The 9,741-nt window shown below is 50.4% G+C and overlaps 1 protein-coding gene across 2 annotated transcripts in view; it reads left to right on the top strand.

The window, feature by feature from the left end:
- The first annotated feature begins 6,518 nt into the window (after positions 1-6,518).
- Positions 6,519-9,741, top strand: part of LOC119456007 (semaphorin-5A) — a 153,591-nt gene continuing 150,368 nt past the window's right edge. Inside the window, exon 1 of one of the 2 annotated variants that reach the window (XM_049669501.1) lies at positions 6,519-6,920. The gene's annotated coding sequence lies outside the window, so the exon portion shown is untranslated. The remainder of the gene's footprint in view (positions 6,921-9,741) is intronic. The other variant, XM_037717592.2, reaches the window with a different exon arrangement.

The raw sequence follows: 9,741 nt of genomic DNA, 5'->3' as shown, positions 1-9,741 counted from the left end.
GGAGTGAGCCGGATCTTTCGAAGAGCGAGAGAGCGAGCGAAAAGAACGGCCCGCTGCCTCATGGCCGGATCTTTCGAAGAGCGAGAGAGCCGAGGCGAAAAGAACGGCCCGCTCCTGGCGCTCAGGAGTGAGCCGGATCTTGTAAGAGCGAGTCCTGGCGCTCAGGAGTGAGCCGGATCTTTCGAAGAGCGAGAGAGCCGAGGCGAAAAGAACGGCCCGCTCGAGCGCTAGGAGTACTTGAAGAGCGAGAGAGCGAGTGCGAAAAGAACGGCCCGCTCCTGATTTTTTTTTTTTTTTTGCCCAGTATTTTTTTATTAGCGAATAAATGGCTAATTTAGAACGGCCCGCTTAGCGCTCATTCCATCTTCGAAGAGCGAGCCGAGAAAAGAATAACGGCGCTCCTGAGCGCTCCCTTGAAGAGAGCCGGGCGAAAAGAACGGCAACTGTTCGTCCTTCGCATGCAGCTCACCCCCTCTTTCGAAGAGCGAGAGAATGGCCCGCTTGAGCGCTGGCAGGAGCGAGAGAGCCGAGGCAGTTCCTCCCCTAAAGGAGAGGAGTAACCTCAATACCCCATTTCCTCCTTTTCTTCTTAGAGTGTATAGACGAAGGCATAATGTGACGAGCGAATGAAGCATGTTGCTGCTCTCTACACAGCAGACTTCGCAGGGCGGAATGGAGTAACCCAATGTTCGTTGGTTCATATGTGTGCGGTATGCAATGAGAGTCAGCGCAAAACCGTACTGTAACGTTGACGCAGTTGTCACATGTAGCGACTGGCGTAACAAGTGACTGCTGTGAATGCCAGGGTAAAAATTTCATTACATGTAACGCCTATGTCAAACAGGGAAAAAAAAAAAAGGGGGGGGGGGATAAACAAAGGCGGCGACCTCGGGAACCAAATGTATTTCTGGGTGGTGCATATGCCTGTATGCATACTGCTTAGTACTGGATGCGTTATGTCACGTGAATCGGTTCTTTTTTGTAGAAAGTGAAGGAAGTAACTTAACGGCGCTTTTAACTGTGTCTCAATGGCTAAACCACTTCACCGGTACCGCACATATATAGGGGAACACAATTAAGAAAAGTTGGGAGAGGGACGTGGTGGAAGTATAGAAAGGGCGAAGGGCGCCCTTGGACCTCCTGGCGCTGAAAGGCTGCGGGTGGTGTATAGAGGTCGCCTGTCTCTACGTAGTTTTCGAGAAATGGGGATGCAACAGCAGGTAGCCGACTATACAGGCTCCGGAAATGAGTTGCTGCAAGGCGTGCAATGACTTCGATTCTCGGCATCCATACGTCGGTCATACAAACAAATACTTTTCATTTTGCGAGGGTACTCAACTAAAGCGAAACTATACGAAATCACCAGGTTCCGAGGCTATACAGGCACCAGAAATACGCGCATTGTGCAGTCAAGTCCAAACCTCGCCCCGTAGTGCGCGCTGTTCGACCACACGGGTGCGTTAAGCTCGCCGCTATACGCCGAGCGAGGCACTCTATAGGTACCGGTATGCGCAACCGCAGACAGAACGCGCGAGCACCGCGGACACAAGATAAACGAAAAGACACACTCCTGGCGCGCTGGACGCCACGGCGGGGTCAGCTGTAGCCCAAGCACGAGCGTCGTCGGTATACATGTATACGAGGGGCGCAGCGAAGGGCCCCCATTTACCGCGGCGACCATTAATACGCCTTCGTCGACTTCAATTAGCAAATAACGCCGGTACAGCCACGAAGAGACCCGCGACAACGGCGAGGAACAAGCGAGGACTTAATTACAGATCGAAATCAGACTCCGGCGCAACGCGCGGTCGTCAATCTCTGCGGGTTCCCGGCAGCGTGCTATGCGCGGAGGAGTGAGAGGAGAACACACCGGCCGCGCACCGTTTTGTCCGGTCCCCACGGCACTTTTTTTTCCGTGGACGCCATTAATTAGAATCGGCAGCACGCATGCAAGTGTGTATATACGCCATAGGGACAGGCCGTGCCCGCGGACAAGCAAGCGGCCCAGGCCGACCGCGTGTATGAAGTCTATATGCTATAGCTATGCGTCCCACGCCTTTGCGCCGTTCATTGTCGTCGGCGTGGTGCGCGCGGGGCCTCCCCAGCGCATGACGCGAATCGAGGTTCTTGTCGCCTCCGTACTGCCGCCGCCTCCAGCGAGCAGCGGACGCATACACGGAGGCGCCGTTACGTTTTGGGGTGATTTACGATCGCAACGACCCCGCGACACCGCGCCGCAGACGGACGAATTTCGGCGGGAAGCACCAGTCTCGTATAGTACGTCATGTAGGAAACATCCGCTCGGCCCCCTCTGAACCTTTTGAGACCGTAAAGATCCTCCGTCGCGTTTACCGCCATCCGCGTCCGCGCGATTGGTGTGAGGAATGCAGACGCAACAGTTGAGCGAGATGGAGGCAAAGTACAAGAATTGTGTGTTGAAGACGCGTTGACAGAAACTGTCCCTTGATGGGCAGCTGAGACAAGCGCCGAACTGTGATGCAAATTTGAATAACGTAGGGAATTTTCACAATGGATAGTCGTGACAGTCAACGAAAAACATCCAGTCGATCAACCACTAATTTATTAAATAAATAATAAAAATTAAATAAATTAGAGATTGATCGACTGAATGTTTTTCGTTGACTGTCACGACTATTCATTGTGAAAATTCCTTACGTTATTCAAATTTGTATCACAGTTCGGCGCTCGTCTCAGCTGCACATCAAGGGACAGTTTCTGTCAACGCGTCTTCAACACACAATTCTTGTACTCTGCCTCCATCATGCTCAACTGTTGTGTCTGCATTCCTCACACCAATCTTCCTCGCACCAAATAGACCACTCATTGTCATGGTCATGGGTGTTCAACTGACCATGTGGAACACATACATGCCTTCAAACAAACTACTTTTAGAAACACATGCATTGCCTATAGACTTCCAGTAGATTACTTCACCTTCTTAAAGACGTGCTTTTTTTTTTTTTTTTTTTTTTGGGGGGGGGGGGGGGTCAGGTATATATAGAGACTACCCATTGATAAAAGCGTAAATATATCTATTTCCTTAGCTACGTTTATCGTTGTCCATAAACCCCCAAACGATTTGATTGGAGGTTTTTTAGACAAAAGACTGCAGTAAGTAAGTATAAGGCAATAGTCGCTATACATCTACCAACTTTATAGTGAGACATCTAAAGAATTTTCATTGGTTGTCCAAGTAAATTTTCCTGAGGGAGGGTGACTTCGCATTAATCTGGTTTCCCTGTGTCAAGGCATAATGGAGACGGGACATGGATGGGAAACGTGTTGCGTAAGCACGCCGCTGATGATACGAAATCAGATTTTGTTTTTGCCTGTGGCAGGCTGCTCAATATACGTTGCTTCTTTTTCGGCGGCCAATCTTTTATCCCGCGTGCTGACCGTTGCATCACCGAATCCAATAAGCTTGCGTCAGACCTTGGGATGTAAAGAGACCACATCAACAAGCGTTCCATTCAGCGAGACACTGACCTCGGTCACGCGATTAGCGTGCTATTAGGGCAATGTTCCGCTCCCTCAATGTTTTATTTTTCCGCGCCGCTGCAGTTTCATCGTCACGTCTTAGAGTGAGGGAGAGAAAGAGAGGGAGTGAGATACTATTCCTTATGAGAAAAGAAACACAAACACACACTGTCATGTCCTATGGCGCCGCAGAGCATTTACCTCGAAGTTCGTCGCTGTTTTATTGGCCGTGTGACCTCGGTATAATGATCATCGAGCAATTTTCCGGTGACCGCATTTCTCTTTTATCTGGCCAAGTCGATAACAAATCCAGCGTAACTTTTTGCATCCTTACCTAATCGAATTGATCTAATCATTCAGCTTTTTTTTTTATTTTTTTTTTTACTGCGTAGTCAAACAGTAAACAGCTCTGCTCCACCAATATGTCAGTTCTTAAAAATTCCAGGGTCTCTTATGTTATCCCTAAGACGACTTTAAGGTGAAAGCCCAAGTGCCGATGCATTAAAGACGGACACATGACGTACACATCCCCCTTAATTCGCTTAGTCTACTTAGCTTATAGTCATATCCCTCCTAATTCGCTTATTCATTGTCCTAATTCACTTACATCCGCTTAATTCACTTAGTCAACCCCCTTAATTCGCTTGGTCTATTTCGCTTTGTCATCCTCTTAATTCGCTTACTCATCCTCTTATTTCACTGGGTCATCCTCTTAATACGCTTACTCATCCTCTTAATTCGATTAGTTTAATTCGCTTAGTCGTCCTCTTATTTCGCTTAGCCATCCACTTATTTCGCTTATTCATCCCTCTTAATTCGCTTAGTCATGCCTCTTAATTCGCTTTGTCATCCATCTTAATTCGCTTTATCATCCCTCTTTATCATTCATCTTGCTTGCTTACGGTGGTATGAGCCATTGATGATGATAGTTTTTGTACCTTTCGTGTTGTCGACGCGTTTTCGCTCCAGGACCTTAAAGGTCTACTGAACGATGAGACATTATAAGGCTTTCGCCTTAATAAACATCCCAAGACACACTTTGAACAACTTAAAGCTGGCTTTCTCGCATGGCTGCATGTCAGAAATATGGCGGCGACGCTGATCAATAAAACTGCAGTGAAGCACGGGTCGCCTACTACATGCTTAACAGTTATATCATCATCGCCACACACAATCCACGATGAAACTGGCACGAGCATAACGTATCCTCTCCACTTGTATGTTTTACAATATGTTGACCGCCATGTTCGGCGCATGAGTCGGCGCAGAAAAGCCACCTTGCTGTTTATGTGTCGATGTCCATGTCGTTTAACGTCTTAACACTGCGCCTACACTATGAAACACGGTGTAGTGTAGAAGTTAGATCCAAAATATCAGTACACTGCAAGTTTTCTACTCATCATCATCATCAGCCAATATTTATGTCCACTGCAGGACGAAGGCCTCTCCCTGCGATCTCCAATTACTCCTGTCTTGCACTAGCTGATTCTAACATGCGCTTGCAAATTTCCTAACTGCATCCCCCCACCTAGTTTTCTGCCGTCCTCGACTGCGCTTCCCGTCTCTTGGTATCCATTCTGTAACTCTAATGGTCCACCGGTTATCCATCCTACGCATAACATGGCCTGCCCAGCTTCATTTCTTCCTCTTAATGTCAATAAGAATATCGGCTAATGTTTTCCGCTATATAGCTACAGTTTTCCACTACGAGCCATCAAAAAAAATCGTTTTGTCAGCAATATTTGACAGCGTCCTTGATAACTATTTGTTGCAGCAGCCACAAACACAGTTGAAAGATTGGATATGATGTCCCTCTAATAATGCCGTGTATACTATGGGCGATTGGCCAAGAATCGGGTAGACTTAAAAAAAGACAGTCGCTGTTTAGAAAGGAAAGGGAACGTCGTTAAGTACGGTTTAGGGGAGGAAATGAATAGAAGTTGAAGAGCTACATGTGGCACGATCTCTTCTTCCCACTGTCAGACATAGGTATTAACTCATAGGCCGTGCAAATATGATGGTGATGATGATGATGGTGATGATGATGATGACGACGATGATGATACAAAGCTATTCTCAATACCAGGACTATAATCTCTCTTTTTTTTTTCTTGCCGGACAGTCAACGGAGCACGTCCTTTGTTTACATTCATGTCACGTGCACAGAAAGGAGGGAAATACGACGGCAATTATGGCGAAGAAACTAGAAAACACTACGGTTCAGTCGGCCTCACAGCGTTCTCGAGAGAGCAGGAAAATGACCATCGGAGCAAACTGCAGTGACGCTGAGGAAAGCGCTTCAAGAGGGGAGAAGGCATGATCAGCGACCCGAGGGGGCCACGCGCGAGGCGGCGGAAATTGGGCATCACAAGAAACACAGGAAAAGGAGAAACGACAGAAATAGAGAAAAACAAGGGGGTCCCCGCACACGCGCGCGAAGCAAGAATAGCGGGCAAAGTGAAGCGGCGAAGGGCGTGTGTTTGGTAGTGAGGGAGCGAAGAAGACGAGAAAGATGCCCAGCCCGCTTAGGTTGAAAAGTCGGGCGTTGTTCCGCATCATCCACACGCGGGCCGCCGACACAAACTCCGCCAGAGAGAGACAGAGAGAGAGAGAAATAAATGGGAGAGGAAGATGGCGCTCGAAGGGAGAGACGAAGAGGAAGGGAAAGGAAGAGGGAGGGCGGTAAGGGAAGCCGAGGAGCTCGCACTGAAGAGGCCGCTCGGCAGAGGATGAAGAAGAAATACGGGCTCTGCCGGCGATACGCCGTAGCGAGGAGTGGAGAGGGAGTAGACGCGGGCGACGAGGCTGAGGAGAAGCCCAGTCCAGCCCCGGAGGCCGATGTCTTCCCTGCCAGGCTAGATTGGAGAGGGTAGCACGGCTTCTTCGCGAGGAGTACGAGTACTAGGAGGAGGAGGAGGAAGCTCGGAAAACGGGCGAAGCGAGGGCTCGTTTTCCTCTCCTCCCGGCTTCGCTCTCTTCGCTTCCTCTCCCTCGCCGGCGTCCGCTGCAAACTTGTGCGCGCCGCACGGCCAACAAACCGGCGGCTGCTGTCGCGGCGAGCAAGCTGTTTCTGCTGCACGAGCCGTTCGACTCGCGGCGGCTTTCCTGGCAGCGCGTGCTTCCCCGACTCCACAGCGTACTCCAGAGAGCGATCGGCTGGATTACACACACCTCCTCCGTCGTGCCCACCAGGAACGCTGTCAGCGGTCTTATTCTTGTGCAACCACAGTGCTTTGAGCTTCCTTTATTTATTTTTTTCTCCTTCTTCCTTTTGATTTACCGCGGTTTCCTGGATCCGTCGGTGCTGACCCCGTGTTGGTGGTGCTGGTGCTTTTTTTGTGACTTGGGGGCTGGAGGCCCGCATCGTCGTCGAGCGCCCGCGTGCTCCTGAGGAGAGGATTGTGTGCAGGGCTCCGGAAAAGGTAAGAAAGCAATCACGCCCTTCCTTTGCGAGCTAGCATCGGGCGAAGGAGTGTTTCGGGTGGAGACGGGCGGTCGGTCGGTCCCTCGCTCGCTCGCGAGTGTTGCTCGTTCGCCTCCCCTCACGTGGTGGTGGTGGTGGTCGTGGACGCGGCGGCGCCCCGGGAACAGCGGGGGGCCAGCGACCCGCCTGCGTCGTCTTGCGCGCGTCTCGGCCCGGATCTTGCGCAGCTGCTGTCACTGTCCCGGACAGCTGCCAACAAAATGTGGCCACTGCCAGTGGCACTGTCGAGCCTCGCTACAGAGAGCGCAAAAAAGCGATACGAGGAGTCCTTTTCGCGATATAAGGGTTACTTTTTTTTCTCTCTCCTTGAGAGACTGCGCTCGTGACCATTCCAGTTTGCGGATGTGTAAGCTGTTACGTCAGTCCCTGACCTCGAACGCCATGTAATTGAAAGGCCATGCTAGGCTATGTAGTTACTATACTAGGCTATGTAGTTGAAAGGCTAGGCTATGCGTGACATGCTTAGCTTGAAAAAAAAAACATTTCGAGAACAACATCTAGCTCACTTTCCTTTTGTTGCAAATTTGCAGCATAGTAACTATATTAACTAACGTCAGTAAGTTAGCTGCCCCTACAGATATGTGTACTGCTTCGCAATTGCTTCTTTCTTACCTGCTTGTATACACGTGTTTTTCGTTCGTGCAAGATCTGCAAACATGTCACGGCTCGTACTTGTGTCGTTACAAGCGAACGGCATCCGTTCCAGCTCGTGTTATGTAACGCCCCGCCCTCGTCGAGCATGTGCGGCGTGCCTTGTTTTTGTTTACTTCCGCGCAACTGGCCCACGACGCGCGACGGCGTGACGCAACGACTAGAGGACGCACATTTATCTCAAACCAGTCAGAACGCGAGACGAAAACTCCCTCTCCTCAGCTCAGCATTCGCTGAGGTCGCGTGACAACGTCGTTTGATCTCTTTTTGGCCTATGTGAGCGCAGCAATACGTTCGATAGAATAGCACCGGCGTACCTCGCAACTTCGACGGCAGAAAGCTCGCCGAACGTGCGAATAATTTGCGCTTGGTCGCGCGTTTGTCAGCTTGTGTCCAAATCCTTCGCCTAGGGGCGAGCGGTGGCCGAAATCCGCGGCAAGTACTTGGCAAATAAGTGACGACATTTGGCTACCAAAACGCTATGTCGTAGTTTGCGCTCTCGCTGCTTTGCCTGCTCCGTCGCGTGCCAAAGTTGGCAAAGCGTCGGCAGTACACGGTACCTGCCAAGAATTTGATCGTGTAGCGACCACAATCGCTCGGTTTCGGGAGCCTAGAGCGAGCGAACTTTGGCTTCACTGCAATGGAGGTGGCGACGTCAAATTATGGGCGGTTACAACTGGAGTTGTAAGGCGACTTCTGTTGCCAAGAAAACATGATGGCAGTGATATCTGCGCACCTCGAAAACGTATACATCGCAACCGTGACGAGTAGTGCATGCATGGACTTGGTCTAATCGTCATGCTTCTAGCTTCAGCCGCCCTTGTGGCGCTATTTATTACGCTTTATTTTTCTTATGCGTAATTGTGCCGAAATGTTGCATTTATGAAGAAATATCTTGTTGAAGAAAAAGCAGCTTGCAAAAAAGTCACAAGGTCGTTTGAAACCGCAAGCACGAAGTTTACGCAAATCCATGCACCACTCATCGTTCCCACACCCATACTTGTGAGATCCCGTAGACACCACAGCGCCATAGTTCCCTCTAGTCAGTCTTGCAGGGAACTCCCCCATTAAATGTTCTTAACAGCGATTCCGGTAAAAGACGCATTCTGAGAAATATACACACGCTCCGAGCGCGAATGCAGCAGTGCAGGCCACGCATCGGCCGGTCTCCAAGGGTCCGGTCCGGCAGTGCGCGCGCAAGGACGTTCGCCTGCAGCGACCACGACGCGAGCACCGGCCGACGCGGTCTATCGTGTGCCGGCGCCCAGTCGCACGCTAATGCATTCAAAGGGAGGAAAAAGAAGGTAGAAAAAGAGAAAGGAGCCATGCGCGATCACGCCACCCTTTCCGCGAAAGCGGTTACGTGCCGCTTCTGCTGCTGCCGCCGTTGTGAAGCGAGGCAGTCAGTCTTCGCAAGCCGGCTGAAAGGAGCAGCTGGTCCGTGCGGCCTCTCCAAGCGCCGCCGGTTCTACCCTGGCGTCTTTTTGTGACGAGCACGCATATTCGCTCGCCGCCCCCGCCCAACGCGCGACGCGGCTTCCCCCCTCCCCTTTCTCGCTGATGGTTGCTACACCTGGTCCCATCAGTGCTCTGCAGCGGAACAAACGATACAGGACGCGTTGAACCGCCGACGAAGGACGCGCAAGAACGCAGTTTTGTGTCCCGAGTCCACTTACACTGAAGAAACAGCTTGACAAACTCTCCAATCGAAGGTACCTTTAGCCAGGTATTCAACCTAATGTAACTTCAAGATAGTTTCAAAGCATTCAAGCAGTGACTGAAATGGTACACTCAACGCTAAGCCGAACCCGGACACGCTTCGAGCGCATGTTTGATTCTCGTGCTCAGGGTGCTATAGATTTCTGGTTGGGGCCACTTGAATGTGCAAGCTTACTGCGTCCTCCTTCCAAAGCATTCGAAGATTGCTCGTTACGTCCAATGTTTGTTAAAGTTCATCCGCTATTAGTATGTGTCTTCGTTTTTCGGGTTAAGTACATATAACGGCGGCTGTACATAAGGTAGGCATCTCATAAAATATTTGTTTACCCATTTAATAAATATAAGCGGCGATCACTGTTGGCACACTAATGAGGTGTTGACATTAAAAG

The sequence above is a fragment of the Dermacentor silvarum genome, chromosome 6 (genome assembly GCF_013339745.2).
Source record: "Dermacentor silvarum isolate Dsil-2018 chromosome 6, BIME_Dsil_1.4, whole genome shotgun sequence".
Lineage (NCBI taxonomy): Eukaryota > Metazoa > Arthropoda > Arachnida > Ixodida > Ixodidae > Dermacentor > Dermacentor silvarum.
The sequence above is the reverse complement of the archived record's forward strand: the minus strand, read 5'-3'. Positions and strand labels throughout refer to the sequence as shown.